Below are 13,431 nucleotides of genomic sequence, written 5' to 3'. Positions count from 1 at the left end.
TGTCTATGCTAACTAGATACTGAGTATGGGGGATCATGAGCAGTAGCACTCCTGGTTATCCAATCTAACCCCGAATGTCCAGCAGTGTCCACCATATCAAATGGAAACAAAAAGCATACCTCGTACCTCAAATGAAAACAGGCTGAATACTTTCCCAAAGCAATAGACTGGCTGGTTTCCTATGAAACACACCTATGGAGTATTCACTCACTGGACTTACTGTCTGCAAAACTGTTTTCTAGTCCAAGATCTACCACTAACTGCACCTTCAGCAAGTCCCAGCCCATTCGTTTAAAGGCAGGTAACAATACTGAAGCGAAGACATGATACGAGAGGGCATGGGGGAGGTGAACGGGGGCACCAGGGAAGGCTGGGGAGTGTGAGGCACAGCAGAACCATCTGTGAAGCTTTTTCAAACTACACAGGGCCCATCCCTAAAGCCCGCCACCTTAGTCCCCCCCCTGAGAGTTACCCACACACAGCGAGACACTGTTGCTGTTACTAATGAAAGTAGAAAAACTTTTCCAGTTTTTGGGTGTAAGTTATTTGAAGAGTGGGACCAAGATGCATGCTTCTCAGTGACACCCAGAGTGGTACCTAACGCTGGGGACTCTTGCCTCTGCCCGCGTCTCCAATCTCAGCTCCTTTCTTCCCAGCAGCCACACCATACCCAGCTATGGTACTGAACTTCCGGTCGCCCATAGAGGCCATGCCTTTCACCATCTGTCACTGCCGTGGGAGACACAGTGGACAGCCTACTTAACAGCCCGCTGGGCAGTCTCGCTTTCTTCGTTGCTAACAGAATTCCGATTTTGTTCGGGTCTGGAGCATCAATGTGCTCAGGGGAGGTGAGCCCTCCCCCAGCCCCAGATTGCTTGCCCAAACATTCATAGGCACTGGCTTAGGGTGGCCATGTGACTATTCCTGCCAGTGGCACATGGAACTTCTAGGAAATGTTGTCCTTTGTGATCTAGAGAAACAGGAGAAGCAACCCCTGTCCCTTCCTTTCTGCTCTGGCTGTTACCCCGTGACGGCAGCATGGAGCTCCCGAGCCCCTGTGCCAGGGCAGAGGACACCACGGGCATCTTCCCGGAGCCAACCTAGAGCTGTGACCACTTTGAACTGCCTGCCTCCAGACTTCTTACCCAAGAGGGTAAAGTCACCTAAATAGCGTTACTTACAATAGAAAGCTCTATATGATACCCTGCCCATGGCCTGGGAAGTCCCTCCGACTGTTCCTCCTACTCATCTCCAGTTTAAAGGACAATTGCAATGTCCTGGGGAAGTCCTCACTCCATCCCCAGTAAAACAGTCCCAGACACGGCCTTTCCAGCTAGACTCTGAGCTCAAAAGCAAGCAGTTTCACCCTTGGCAGAGGCCTTAGCATGTTGGACACTAATTAAATGCTGAATGGATGAATGAATGAATGAATGAATGAACAAAACAATGAATGAAAGGATGAACATGCGCGATGCCTTCGTGCCTTGGATAAAGACTTGATGACTGACAGACAGAATAGGGCATCCAGGCAGTGTGCACTCTGCTACAGACTTCTTCAGATGGTGGCGAGCAAGGGCAGAGAGGGTACAATGGGTATGTCCTCTGATTACCTGCCCAGGATGCAGTCTTCTCTTTGGGGACTGCCCCTCCCCAATCCCCAGCAACCAGGGTGGCACTATCCTAGTAGCTAAACTAATCTCCCCAAACACTGGTGCGACCTGGGTAAAGCACCCACCTTTGTGGTGGAAACCTGCTCCCTGCCCACGGAGATGGCCTGGCCTGTTTTGGTCTAGTATATAAGTAAGATGTGCTAAATAATGGAGGGGATGGAAGAAGAGACTGGCCCCTCCCACCCTCTCTCTGAAGGAGCAGATGAGCCTGAAGGTGCCATGCTATTTATCACTCCAGTAAGAACCAGTCAACAGGGAGGGGCAAGAGCCAAGATACAAATGAGAGAGGAGCAGCCCTGCAACCTGATAGGAGCTCCTGGGACTAACAATGCCTGAAGCGAAAACCCTCAGCCTTTCAGGCCTGTGAGCCAGTAGATATCTAAATTCAAGGGAATTTCCACGTGAAGAAAACAACTCAAAGAATACTGACAAATGTAATGAGAGCAGGCTGATGACACCTCTGTCCGCAGGCCCCGTGCACCCGCACCTCTCCATCTTGGCCTCTAGAACAGTGTCAGGAAGTGACGCAGCTGGGAGGAGGCCTAGCCATGAACAAGTCGGAGTGGTACAAAAAGAAAAAAGAAAAGAAAAGAAAAGAAAAAGAAGAAGAAAGAAAGAGCCCTGCCCTGCTGCTCGATGGTTAGAGCAAGCAAAATGAGTGTTGCACAGACCCAAGGGTAGAACGAAGGGTCACAGGTTCAATTCCCGGTCAAGGGCAAATATCTCAGTTGCAGGTTCAATCCCTGAGGCTACCAATCCTTATGTCTCTCTCTCCTCTTCCTCCCCCTCCCCTCCACTCTCTCTAAAAAAATCAATTAAAAAAATATCCTCACTCCTCGGATGAGAGCAAATAAATTAATAAATAAAAAGAAAGAAAGGAAAAAAAATGCCCACTCCCTCTCAAAAAGCACACTGCCACTACCTGCAGGGTCCCTCCTAAAGGAGGGCCATGTAAGCCTCCAGGCTCTGCCTTCTGCTCAGGAATGCGTGGGGACCTCCGGAAGGTAGCGTGTTGCAGGAACACCTACAAAAGTGGAGGGAACTTTTTCCCCAGGCCTTGTGTTGTGTGCTTTATAAAAAGATTATAATACCTTTCAGGAAACTGGGGGTCCGCAAAGTTAAGTAACTTGCTCAGGGCAACACAGCCAGTAACTGGAATTTAAATACTTTCTACTCCAGACTCTTTCCACATTTTCGTCCTGATGGCCAGGCCCGGGGAAGTGGTGAGTACACTCCCGCTCCCACACCGCCCGGGGCTCAGAGACCCGCACCTTGCCACCTGGGGCCCCGGGGTCAGAGCAGCTTCGCACCGGCCTCTCAGAAGCCCCGGGAACACGGTGCTGCAGAGCGGCTACTCAGCACCAACTCCGAGAGCCAGGAGCCGGGGGAGGGCAGCAGCGCCGGCGCGGGGCCTGGGAAGCGCCGGGACGGAGAGGCTGAGCTCCCCGGCTCCTCCTTCCTGAACCCCCGAACCAGCTCAGATCTCCTCTAGGCAGCCCGCACCCCCATCCCCTCCCCACCTGCTGGGGTGCTTGCGCCGCCCCAGCCCCGGCCGGTGCAGATGTTCGCAGCTGTTCGCCGGACGCCAGCGGCCGGACCGGACCCTCCGGCTGTGCCGCGGCCCCGCGCGCCGGAGAGGGTCGCCCCGCACTGCGCTCCCACCCCCCGCCCGCAGCACCCGGCGCGGGCTCCGCAGTCCCCTCCTCGTCCCTCCCCCTCCTGCCCCCGCACCAACCGATCACCCCTCCCGGCCGCAGCCCGCTCACCTGCGCCGCCCGCGCTCCCGGCTCCCGCCTCGCTGCAGCGCCGCCGGGGCCGCTGTGACTGCGGCGCGCGGGGCGGGGCGCGGCGGGGCGGGACCAGCTGCTCCCGCCCGGCGACACCTGGGACACCCCGCGGGCCTCGGCCGGACAGGGGATCCCGGGCTCGGGAGCAGCCCGGCTCCAACTCCGCGGGCAAACCTCGCCGTTTCTCCGCGGGCGGAAGGGCGGCCGGGCAGCCGCGCGGGGTGACACCTGGGACGCTCAGCGCCTGGGAAGCTGCGCCCACCCGCCTGGCCGCTCAGGAAATGAACTCAGAGGGAGGGAGCTGGGCGCAGCGGAGCTCGAAGAGGAGGAGGCCCCCCCCTTTCTTTGCAGAACATAGAAACTGAGACGGGGGGGGGGGGGGGGGGGGGGAGGCGTGGTTGGGCCAAGGGCACAGGCGAGTTAGTTCATAACTGGAAGGACTCAAAAAAACTTTGCAATCATTCCACCCTATCCCATTCTACATCTCTCTCTCACACACACACACACACACACACACACACACACACACACACGTTTTAATAATGGCATTAGGCTATAAATAAAATCATTTCCGAGGGTGCTGTCCTCCCCACCCCTAGACTGTAAGCCCCCGACGGGCAGGGGCCTTGCTTGTCCACTGCTCAATTATCAGAACCTTGAACGGACCCAGCACGGAGCAGGTGCTCCATTGATACCTAATGAACAAACACACACCCGATGTGGCCCTGTCTTTGAATCCTCCCGCTGTCACCTTGTGCTGGCCATTCACTTCTGGCCAGAGTGCTCAGTCCCACTTCAGCAGCGACAGCCCACCCGTGCTCCGTACTGCCAGTACTGCCGACATCCCTCCCCAGGACCAGTTTGTTCGCTGTCCAGCAGCAGATCTTGAACTTCTGACCTGTCACATGCAGGGCTCTGAACTCCAGTGCCATCCTGCCAGCCCTGCTGTGGAAACATTGTGGCCACTGACTTTTCAAAACCCGGCGCTGGTAGTATGAGGTGCTAGTGCGACTGTAGCTGGGGAGAATTGGTGGGGACAGAACTGGTGCAGAGATTCCGCTTGGCTTTGGTCCTCTGCGGAGGTCTTTGTGGCCTTTCCAAGCCTCTCAGAGTCGTTTGGCCCAAATCACTTGCATTCCCTGAGTCCCTGACAGTTTCAAACATAAAGACACATCAGCCCTGGCTGGTGTGGCTCCGTTGGTTGAGTATCAACCCATGCATCAAAAGGTCACCGGTTCAGTTCCCGGTCCGGACACATGCCTGGGTTTCAGGCTCCATCTGATGATCCTCTCTCACTTAAATGTTTCTCTCTCTCCCTCTCTCTCGCTCTCTCTCTCTCTCTCCCCTCTCTCTCTCTTCTTCCCTCCCTCTCTCCAATAAAAACAATAAATTATTTTTTAATAAAAAGAAGGAAAGACATACCAAAATAGAATAAAAGAGTGTGGGATGTTTGTGTGTGTGTGTGTCCCATTGAACAAATGAATGTGCTTCACACACACACACACACACACACACACACACACACACACACACGGTAACCTGTGATGCTGCGAATGTCCTGATTCATTAAAGACATCCATTTCAAGAGCAGTACAGGGAACGCTGCATAACTTCAGAGCTGCGGTGGAGAGCACTCTGATAACTACTGCAGGAGACGTCTGTGGCTGCATGTGTTAACCTCAGAGGCCATAATTAGAGACTGCGAGGTGAGGTCATGGCCAGCGGCTTGCTCCTTCCTTTCCCCAGCAGTATGCCCAGCACCCTCAGGCCCGGAGCCCCCATTCCCCTCCACCAGTGAGTCCTGCGCGGATGGGTGTTTGAGAACTGGTGTTGCCTGGCTGGGCACGTCACCCTGGGCAAAGCCAACCTGGGAAAAAGTGGCAGTGGGCGCCCCACCTAGGTGTGCCCCGCTCCGCTTGTCCTCCGTCTGTGGCAGATGCGGAGGTTGGCGTGCCAGGGTGGGGCTGTGGGCGGGCCTGCCCACGGGGACAGCCACTTGGCAGCAGGTGGGGCCGAGCCTGTGAGCTCCTCTGAGACTCACCCACGTGAAGTGGCCCAGCCCTTGTTGTGTGTTGGTTTCAGTCGGCGGAGCATGTGATCCTCTGTGACTTAGGATCCTCCCGCTGTCTGTGAGCTGGGCTGGGCCAGCCTGGTAAGTGGGTGAGTGATGCCACCCAAACTGGCCTGGGAACCATCAGGAAGGCACAAGTTCCACCCTGGCATACACATGGACTCTGACTCTCTCTCTCTTTTTCTCTCCTCCTCCACCCACCCACTCCAACCTCCCAATCCTGAAAAGAGGACCATGAAAAGATGCAGGTGGCCCCTTCGGCCTGTGTTTGACCCTGAAGCAGGGCCACATGCCAGCTTTTCCAGATTTATTCCTCAGTGTCCTCCGCGCTCTCCAACACTGGGGTGAGTTTGTCGGACTGCCTAAGACATCCGCTGGGCCGGTGCTGGCCCCTTCCGCCTGGGTTTCAGAGCAAGTCCTGTGGGTCTGCTTACAAAATTACCGGCTACAAAAATGTCCAAATGGCTTTGCGGATATGTCTTTCTAACCCCAGGAAAGATCTTGATTCTCCCAAATTTACTTCTTACTTTTGAAGGTAACCCAAACATACGTACCATCTTTTTCATCTGCAAGGTCAAAAAGAAACTGAAATACCAGTGTGGAGAGAGTGCTTTGCATGAAACCAGAGCTCTATTGCCATTAACCCACCTCAAGCAAAAGCTTCCTCAGGGCCTTTGCACTTGCTGGGTTTTCTGCCTGGAACTGTCTCCAGATCCTGCGTATCCCTGGCTGTGTACTTCAATCATGCATTTCTGCCACTTGGGAAATGTGCAGGCGTCACATCAGGCAAGATCTCTGCCCGAAGGTCTTTGCTTGAAAGGGGCACCCGCATGCGGAGGTCTGATACACCTGTGAGGTGCGGTGGAACCGCGCATGCGCAGTGCCTGAGCTCAGCGCCAGCAGAAAGCACCTGGGCACCCAGCGGTGCTCTCACTGTGGTTAACGTGGCTCCGACTGGCAGCACACAGAGACCAGCTGGTGTCTGGTAGACTCCAAAGCGCTGAGCATAGAGGAAAAACCACTGCTGGACTCTTAGGAATCTAGGATGAATTAATCCTTGCAAATAACTGTCTTATTATTCTCTGCAGGTCCCTAAGGAAATGTTGGAACTAGAAGATCTTCAGTTTCTTGTCTGTTTCTAGGTCTCTGATAATATCATGAGAGAGAAATTACCCAAAGAGAAAATAATCCAGAAAGTTTCTAAGCCTCAGGAAATGCTTTCCTCCCTCCCTAATTTTTTTCGACATTTACTTAGGACTCAGTGTGTACAATAATAGTGCATTTCCCTTTCTGGGCATATCTTTTAATAAAACAATGCACATAAAGTTCCTAGGATCATTCCTGGCACTGCTACTCAGTAACTGCTCAACTAATTATAACTGATATGGGGGAAATGTAGGGCAATGGCCATAAATATCCAAGTCAGAAAGAGCTATGGCTTCCGGAAGGCAAATCTGTTACTTATGTGATTAGGTTACTCAAAATTTTAAGTTTACTGGCTCTGGAATAAGACTATTTGGGCTCAATCCAGCCACCACTCACAAGGTATGTTCATCTCTCTATGTCCCACTTGGCTCATGTGTAAAATGAAAAGAATACTATCGGGTATAGTAATAATTAATGTCGTTTTTCAACATTCGTTTAAAATCTTGCTTGGCGTTGACTTGTATTGACATAACCTTCAAACACGTGGTATCTACAGAACGTGTGAAGTGCAATTAACAAGTTTTGCTTGAAAAAGTTTGTGTTTGGTTTGGTTTTTGTTGCAAAACTAGGGCTAAGAAGATGGCGGATGAAGAGCATATTCGGCACTGCATGCTTTACAAGTTCCAATTAGGAAGAAAAGCAAGTGAGGCTGCAAAAAACATCTGTAGTGCTCTTGGTCAAGATGCAGTTAGCGCCAGAAAATACCAGCGTTGGTTTGAGAAATTTCGCGAGGGAAATTTTTCGTTAGATGACAAGAGTGGTCGAGGCCGTGTGTCCAATTTTGATCAAGAAGCTCTTCAAGCTCTTTTGGTGCAAAATCCTCAAATTACCCAACAAGAGCTTGCGACAACTTTAAATTGTTCACAAAAAACAATTTCCAATTAATTGCGTGCACTTGGCAAAAGTTTGGAAAATGGGTTCCTCATGAGTTGATCAACAACAACCGTAATCAGAGTCACAATTTGCAGTTCGCTCCTCTCTCGTCAAAACCGTTTGCCGTTTTTAGAGCAAATTGTTACCGGAGATGAAAAATGGGTGCTGTATGTTAATTTGAAAAGGCGGCCTCAATGGTTGGACAAAAATGAGGCTCCGCAGCCCACGCCAAAACCTGACTTGCATGCGAAAAAAGTGATGTTGTGTGTTTGGTGGAATTTTAAAGGAATTCTTCATTATGAACTTTTACCATCTAACCAAACCATTACAAGTGCAGTGTATAGTGCCCAATTGGAAAGGTTAGCCCAAGCTTTAAGAGAAAAAGAACCCGCGCTGATTAATCGGAAGGGCGTAATTCTTCACCACGATAACGCATGACCTCATACTGCAAGAATCACTGCTGAAAAACTGCGCCAGTTGGAATGGGAAGTTCTCCCTCAACCTGCATATTCTCCTGATATTGCCCCTTCCGATTACCATTTGTTTCGTTCTTTGCAAAACTTTCTTCTTGGAAAAAAATTTAATAATGAAGAATGCCTCAAAAATGCATTGACTGAATTTTTTGCATCAAAATCACAAGAATTTTACAACAGAGGGATTAAAATGCTTCCTGAGCGTTGGGCACAAGTAGTAGAAAACAACGGCAACTATATTGTTGATTAAATTTTGTTGTATTGTTTAAATAAATTCGATTTTAAAAAGTATTAGAAAACGACATTAATTATTACTAGACGTAATCGTATATCATAGGAAAGCTGAGAGACATAATAGAATAATCTTCAGTGTGCCGCTACTTTGCAATAGTCACAGTCCTAAATTCTTAGATTCTTTTTTAGAATATATTTTTTTATTGATTTCAGAGAGAAAGGAAGAGGGAGAGAGAGAGAGAGAAACATGAATGATGAGAGAGAATCACTGATTGGCTGCCTCCTGCATGCCCCACACTGCGGATCAAGCCCGCAACCTGGGCATATGCCCTGGCCAGGAATCGAACCCTGACCTCTTGGTCCATAGATGGATGCTTGACCACTGAGCCATGCCAGCTGGGCATCTTAGACTCTCTTTTTCCAACTGACTTTAGAGAAGGAATTCTTAATCAAGGGACAGAAACCCTGAAACTAGATTTAATATTTTGTGTATGCATACATTTTTTCTAAAGGGAGTATCCACAGCTGTCATCAGATCTGCAAAGAGGTTTGGGTCTGGAACATAATTAGGATTCACTGTCTCCCAGACTGAGCCAAGGGTTTCCGAGCTGGAAGGCTGGAGATGGGGCAGACCACTGTCCCCAGGCACCTGGGGAAGAGGGGCACCTGGGATGCTCGCTCCAAACAGATCCCTCTGCCCCCGAGAATCCGGGCTCAGGAGGGCGGGAGGTTTTAGAATAAGCACCCCAGATGCCTCTTGCCTCCAGGCAGCCTGGAGGCTGACCTTGTCCCACCTTCTGCTTTCTCTGGTGAATAAACAGGCCCAGAGATGGTTCCATTTGAAGCAGCTGCCATCCCACATCTGCAAGGAGCCCCCCCTCCCTTCTACATGAAGCCCTCATCCCACCTGAACAAAGGAAAAATGTAGTTCCTTCCACAACCCAAGTCCCATAGGGGCACTCGAGAAAAAAAAGCCAGGCTTTGCAAAAGAAGAAAATAAAATTTACGGCCACCTTTGTGTTGGCCCTTTAAATCCAAAGAAGCTGAGACCTTTTTTTGCCAGGACTCCTGACACCTCACTGCAGCACCCACCCCTCCCTCCACACCCCACCTGCGTCTCGTCTCGCTCTGCTGTTTGAACAGCTGAGGCTATTCAGCTAGCACGTTCCAGCGACATCTTTCAAACATGTAGAGGTTTTGTTCTACTTCCTGAAGCCACAGGCTAATTAGATACTGAACAGCCTGCTTCAGCCTGATGCCATTTAGTTGTGTGAGGCCCACGATGGGGAGCGCTCCTCTCCTGGCAGATCTGGGCAAGAGCGGAGTCTGAGGGAACCAGGGAGGCAGCGGCTGCAGCAAGCATGGTTATCAAAGTCCTGTTTCAGAGATGCCCAGAAGTGTCATCTCAAGCATTATCGGACAAATCCAGCATCCTCTCTTTTGGACCGGAAAAATTCTCTCCAAGCTGAGCGAGGGCAGCCAAGGAAGTGTGTGTTTCATTGGGATTTTGATGCTCGCCAATCACAGAGTCCTGATGTAGCAAAAAGTGGAAATAGCCCAGAGAGCATTCAGCTCACATCTCACACACCAGGCCAGCAAGCAGAATTTCCTCGGAGGCACCGTGCCTGCCATGGTTCCCTTCTCCTGGCCCCCGGCACATAGCACACACAGCGAAGGGCTGTGGCAAAACGTGTCCACCCAGCTCATCGCACGCAGTGCTTGACCACATGTCCGAGAGGCTCCGCTGCCACCGGTTACGATGGGAGGGTCAATGTTTGCAGGCAGAGGGGTGGTGCAACGGAGGGAACCCTGACTTGAGCAGGGTGCTCCGGGCTCGGTCTCAGCAATTGACATAAGGATGGTCACTTAACATCCAGACAATTCCCAGTGTCCCTGCACATTTCTCTGCTGCTCCATGGATTGGTGACATACTCTTTATTTCTTCAAGAACTCCCTAATGTATTCAATACAGTAAAGCAAAAACCACTTTAAAAGGCACTATTTAACTGAAACTGGTTTGGCTCAGTGAATAGAGCGTCGGCCTGTGGACTGAAGGGTCCCAGGTTCGATTCCAGTCAAGGGCATGTACCTTGGTTGCGGGCACATCCCCAGTAGGCAGTAAGCAGGAGGCAGCTGATGAGTGTTTCTCTCATCGATGTTTCTAACTCTCTATCTCTCTCCCTTCCTCTGTGTAAAAAAATCACATATATATATATACATACATATATATATATATATATATATATATATATGATTTTTTATATATATATATGGCAATATTTATCTGCAGCAACTCATAGGGGGAACTGGGAATGGCAAAAACTCAGCCGGGCAAGCCAAGGGCCCTCACGGAAGGAACCTGAGTTCTAGAAGCAAAGCAGCCTCGGGACCTGGGACACAGGACTTCACCTCTTTGAACTTTGGTTTCCTCCTGGCCTCAGGCCTGGAAAGAGCCGAGGACAAAGCAGAGGCTGTGATCATGGTTACCTGGTGTTCAGGAGCGGCCGGCCCGGGGCAGAGGACAGCCCTGCCTCCAGGGGCGGCACCAGGAGGAGGCCTCCCACGGGCTCTCTAGCCCAGGGAGCAGACAGCTTGTTTCCAGACGCTGGGCTGGCACGAGCCGAGAGTGCTTTTGTGCGGCAGCTTGGCTAAGTGATTCCGTGATCTCCCCTCATCTCTCTGTGGGGAACTTGTTAAGCTGCTGCAAAGATGCGGTGGGGAGCAGGCTCTGCCCCAGTGGTGGCTACTGGGGAGCCAGCGGGCCTGACTCAGGATCCCGGGATCCCACCTCAGGGCCTCGCAGGAATCCCGGTGTGAACGGCCCCTGGGCACACAATATGGGCACTGGCCCCAGAGCCCCCCAGTGGGGTTATTTGGAGAGCAGGGTATGTGGGAGAACAAGGTAACAATGAGGGATTCTGTGATCAACCCCTGAAATAGCCTAAGACGGCTTTTCTCCAAGAGGAAGGAGGGTGGAGGGGTGGGAAAGGAAGAACCCTAAATGGAGAGCTACGGCGAGGCTTGGCCTTGTGGGCAGAAGCAGGCGATCCTGTCTCTGCACGTTCGTCCTCCTCCTGCTGGAAGCAAAGCTACTGACTGATGGGAAGGCCCAGCCTGGGTCTGAGGCGTAAACATCTTCTCTGGGGCGTTTTTGATGGTTTGATCCCAGATACCTGAGTCGCGCTTTGCACAGAGTTTCTCCGCTGCTCCTCACCACAAACTGAGTGGCACAGGCAGTGGCCAACACGCTCCACAGGCAGAGAGGCCCTGGGATGCGGTGCAGCTCACCCTCCACCGGCCGCTCAATGGAAATTACAGTCGAACCCAGGTTCCAGCTTCATCATGCTTTCCACTTGGGAGTTGGATGGAAAAGGGACCACATGGTACACCTTACAAGCCCAGGGGAGGCCTGCAGGGCAGGCCTTACACACGCAGAGCCCTAACGTGCCACACAGGCCTGCCTGAGAGGAACGCTTCCTCACTAAAGGTGAGTCCTGGCGGGCAGTCATGGCCTCGGCCAGTGGTCGGCAAACTCCTTAGTCAACAGAGCCACATATCAACAGTACAATGATTGAAATTTCTTTTGAGAGCCAAATTTTTTAAACTTACACCACATCTACAAAATAGATTTGCCCAGGCCGTGGTATTTTGTGGAAGAGCCACACTCAAAGGGCCACACCGCAGATGGCTCTCAAGCTGCAGTTTGCCGACCACGGGCCTAGGCTGGTGTTTTCCTTGACCAAGGTCAATCCTTACCATAACTGAGCCTGTGGACTGTTCTGTTGCATCTACAACAACAGACCTCGGAATGTCAGAGTAATCCCCTGCATCTACAATAACAGACCTCGGAATGTCAGAGTAATCCCCTTTTCCCAGACACCCCCCGCCCCCCAGGGCACAACTCCCACCAGAGCAGGAGACCCAAGAATCCCTCTGTTACCTGGGTCTCCCACAGACGGCTCTCTGTGCTGTAAGTGTTAATTAGTAACTCTCCTGTGCCCACCAATGTAGAAGCAGTGTGTGTCTTTCCGTTTTATGTTTTACCCAACCCCAGAGGCTTCCACACTTTGCTTTCTGTGCCTCCCTAATCTATCACCAATGGATTTCAGGTAACCCCCTTACACCATCTTCATTCCGGTGTATAAAATAAGTCGTGAAACTGCCATTTTCCGGAGCATTTTCTCAATACGTTGAGATTTTGCTTCCCAGCAATTGAGTGGGCATTTCTTACCTCTACAGAATTACAGACTATTTTCAACTCACAAAGGTTCAACACTAGGATCTTTCGACTTTCGGATGGTGCAAAAGCCATGCCATGATCTTCTCCTGGGCTGGCCACGCGTGGTACCTGCTCTCCCCGGGTGCTGGGCAGTGGCAGGAGCGGCAGCTCGTCGGGCACAGAGCTCAGAGGACAAGAACCCGGTGCCTGCAGGGCACTGTGCTCTGGGCACATCGAAGTGAGTGCTCAGCGGGTTAGGTGTATATGTGTGTTTTTGACTTACGGAATTCCCAGCCTCGGATGTGTTGTTGGGACATGACCCCTGTAAAGAGGTGGAGGAGCATCGTACTCAGCGGGGCCACAGCCCCGTAGACAGTGTGCAGGGGTCCCAGGAGGGGGCTTCGCAGGGCAGCACAAACCCCTGGGTTGGGGGGCAGGGACACCTGTAGGCACTGGCTGAAAGTTGGCATCCCTTGGCCCAGAAAACCCTGCCATCAGCCTGTGCCTCCCAGCCTGCAGCAGCAGCGCCCTCGGACGGGAGGTGCCGCTGGAGTCTGGTGAAGCAGGGCTCCCAGGAGAGGCCGCCTGTGCTGGGCCCATCCCTCCCGGAGCTGGACTTGCATGTGCAGGAGTGGTATGACTGGCCTGTTTGCTTGTTCCAAACCCACAGCACCAAAATGAGCCCCTATTCATCTTCACGATGGGGGGGAGGCAGGGGCAGTGATTACCGGGGCTCCCTAAACACTTTCCTCCTCAGCCTCACACAGACTGGGGGTGAGAGAGCCCAACCAGTGCCCCTCAGACCCCCGGTGGAGCGAGCTGAGATGGGGCAGGAGAACCCTGCTTTGCTTTTCGCCTAAGACAGTGGTCGGCAAACTCATTAGTCAGCAGAGCCAAA

General features: G+C 51.9%; 1 protein-coding gene across 6 annotated transcripts in view; it reads right to left on the bottom strand.

The window, feature by feature from the left end:
* LYPD6B (LY6/PLAUR domain containing 6B) overlaps positions 1-3,510 on the bottom strand; it is a 166,075-nt gene extending 162,565 nt beyond the window's left edge. For 4 of the 6 annotated variants that reach the window (XM_084893056.1, XM_084893058.1, XM_084893057.1 and 1 more), the window contains exon 1: positions 3,437-3,510. The gene's annotated coding sequence lies outside the window, so the exon portion shown is untranslated. The remainder of the gene's footprint in view (positions 1-3,436) is intronic. The other 2 variants (XM_084893060.1, XM_084893063.1) reach the window with 2 other exon arrangements.
* Positions 3,511-13,431: the final 9,921 nt, after the last annotated feature.

Source organism: Pipistrellus hanaki (assembly GCF_964339955.1).
Source record: "Pipistrellus hanaki genome assembly, chromosome: 8".
Classification (NCBI taxonomy): Eukaryota; Metazoa; Chordata; class Mammalia; order Chiroptera; family Vespertilionidae; genus Pipistrellus; species Pipistrellus hanaki.
Note: the sequence above shows the minus strand (reverse complement) of the source record. Positions and strands in the feature narration are given on the sequence as shown.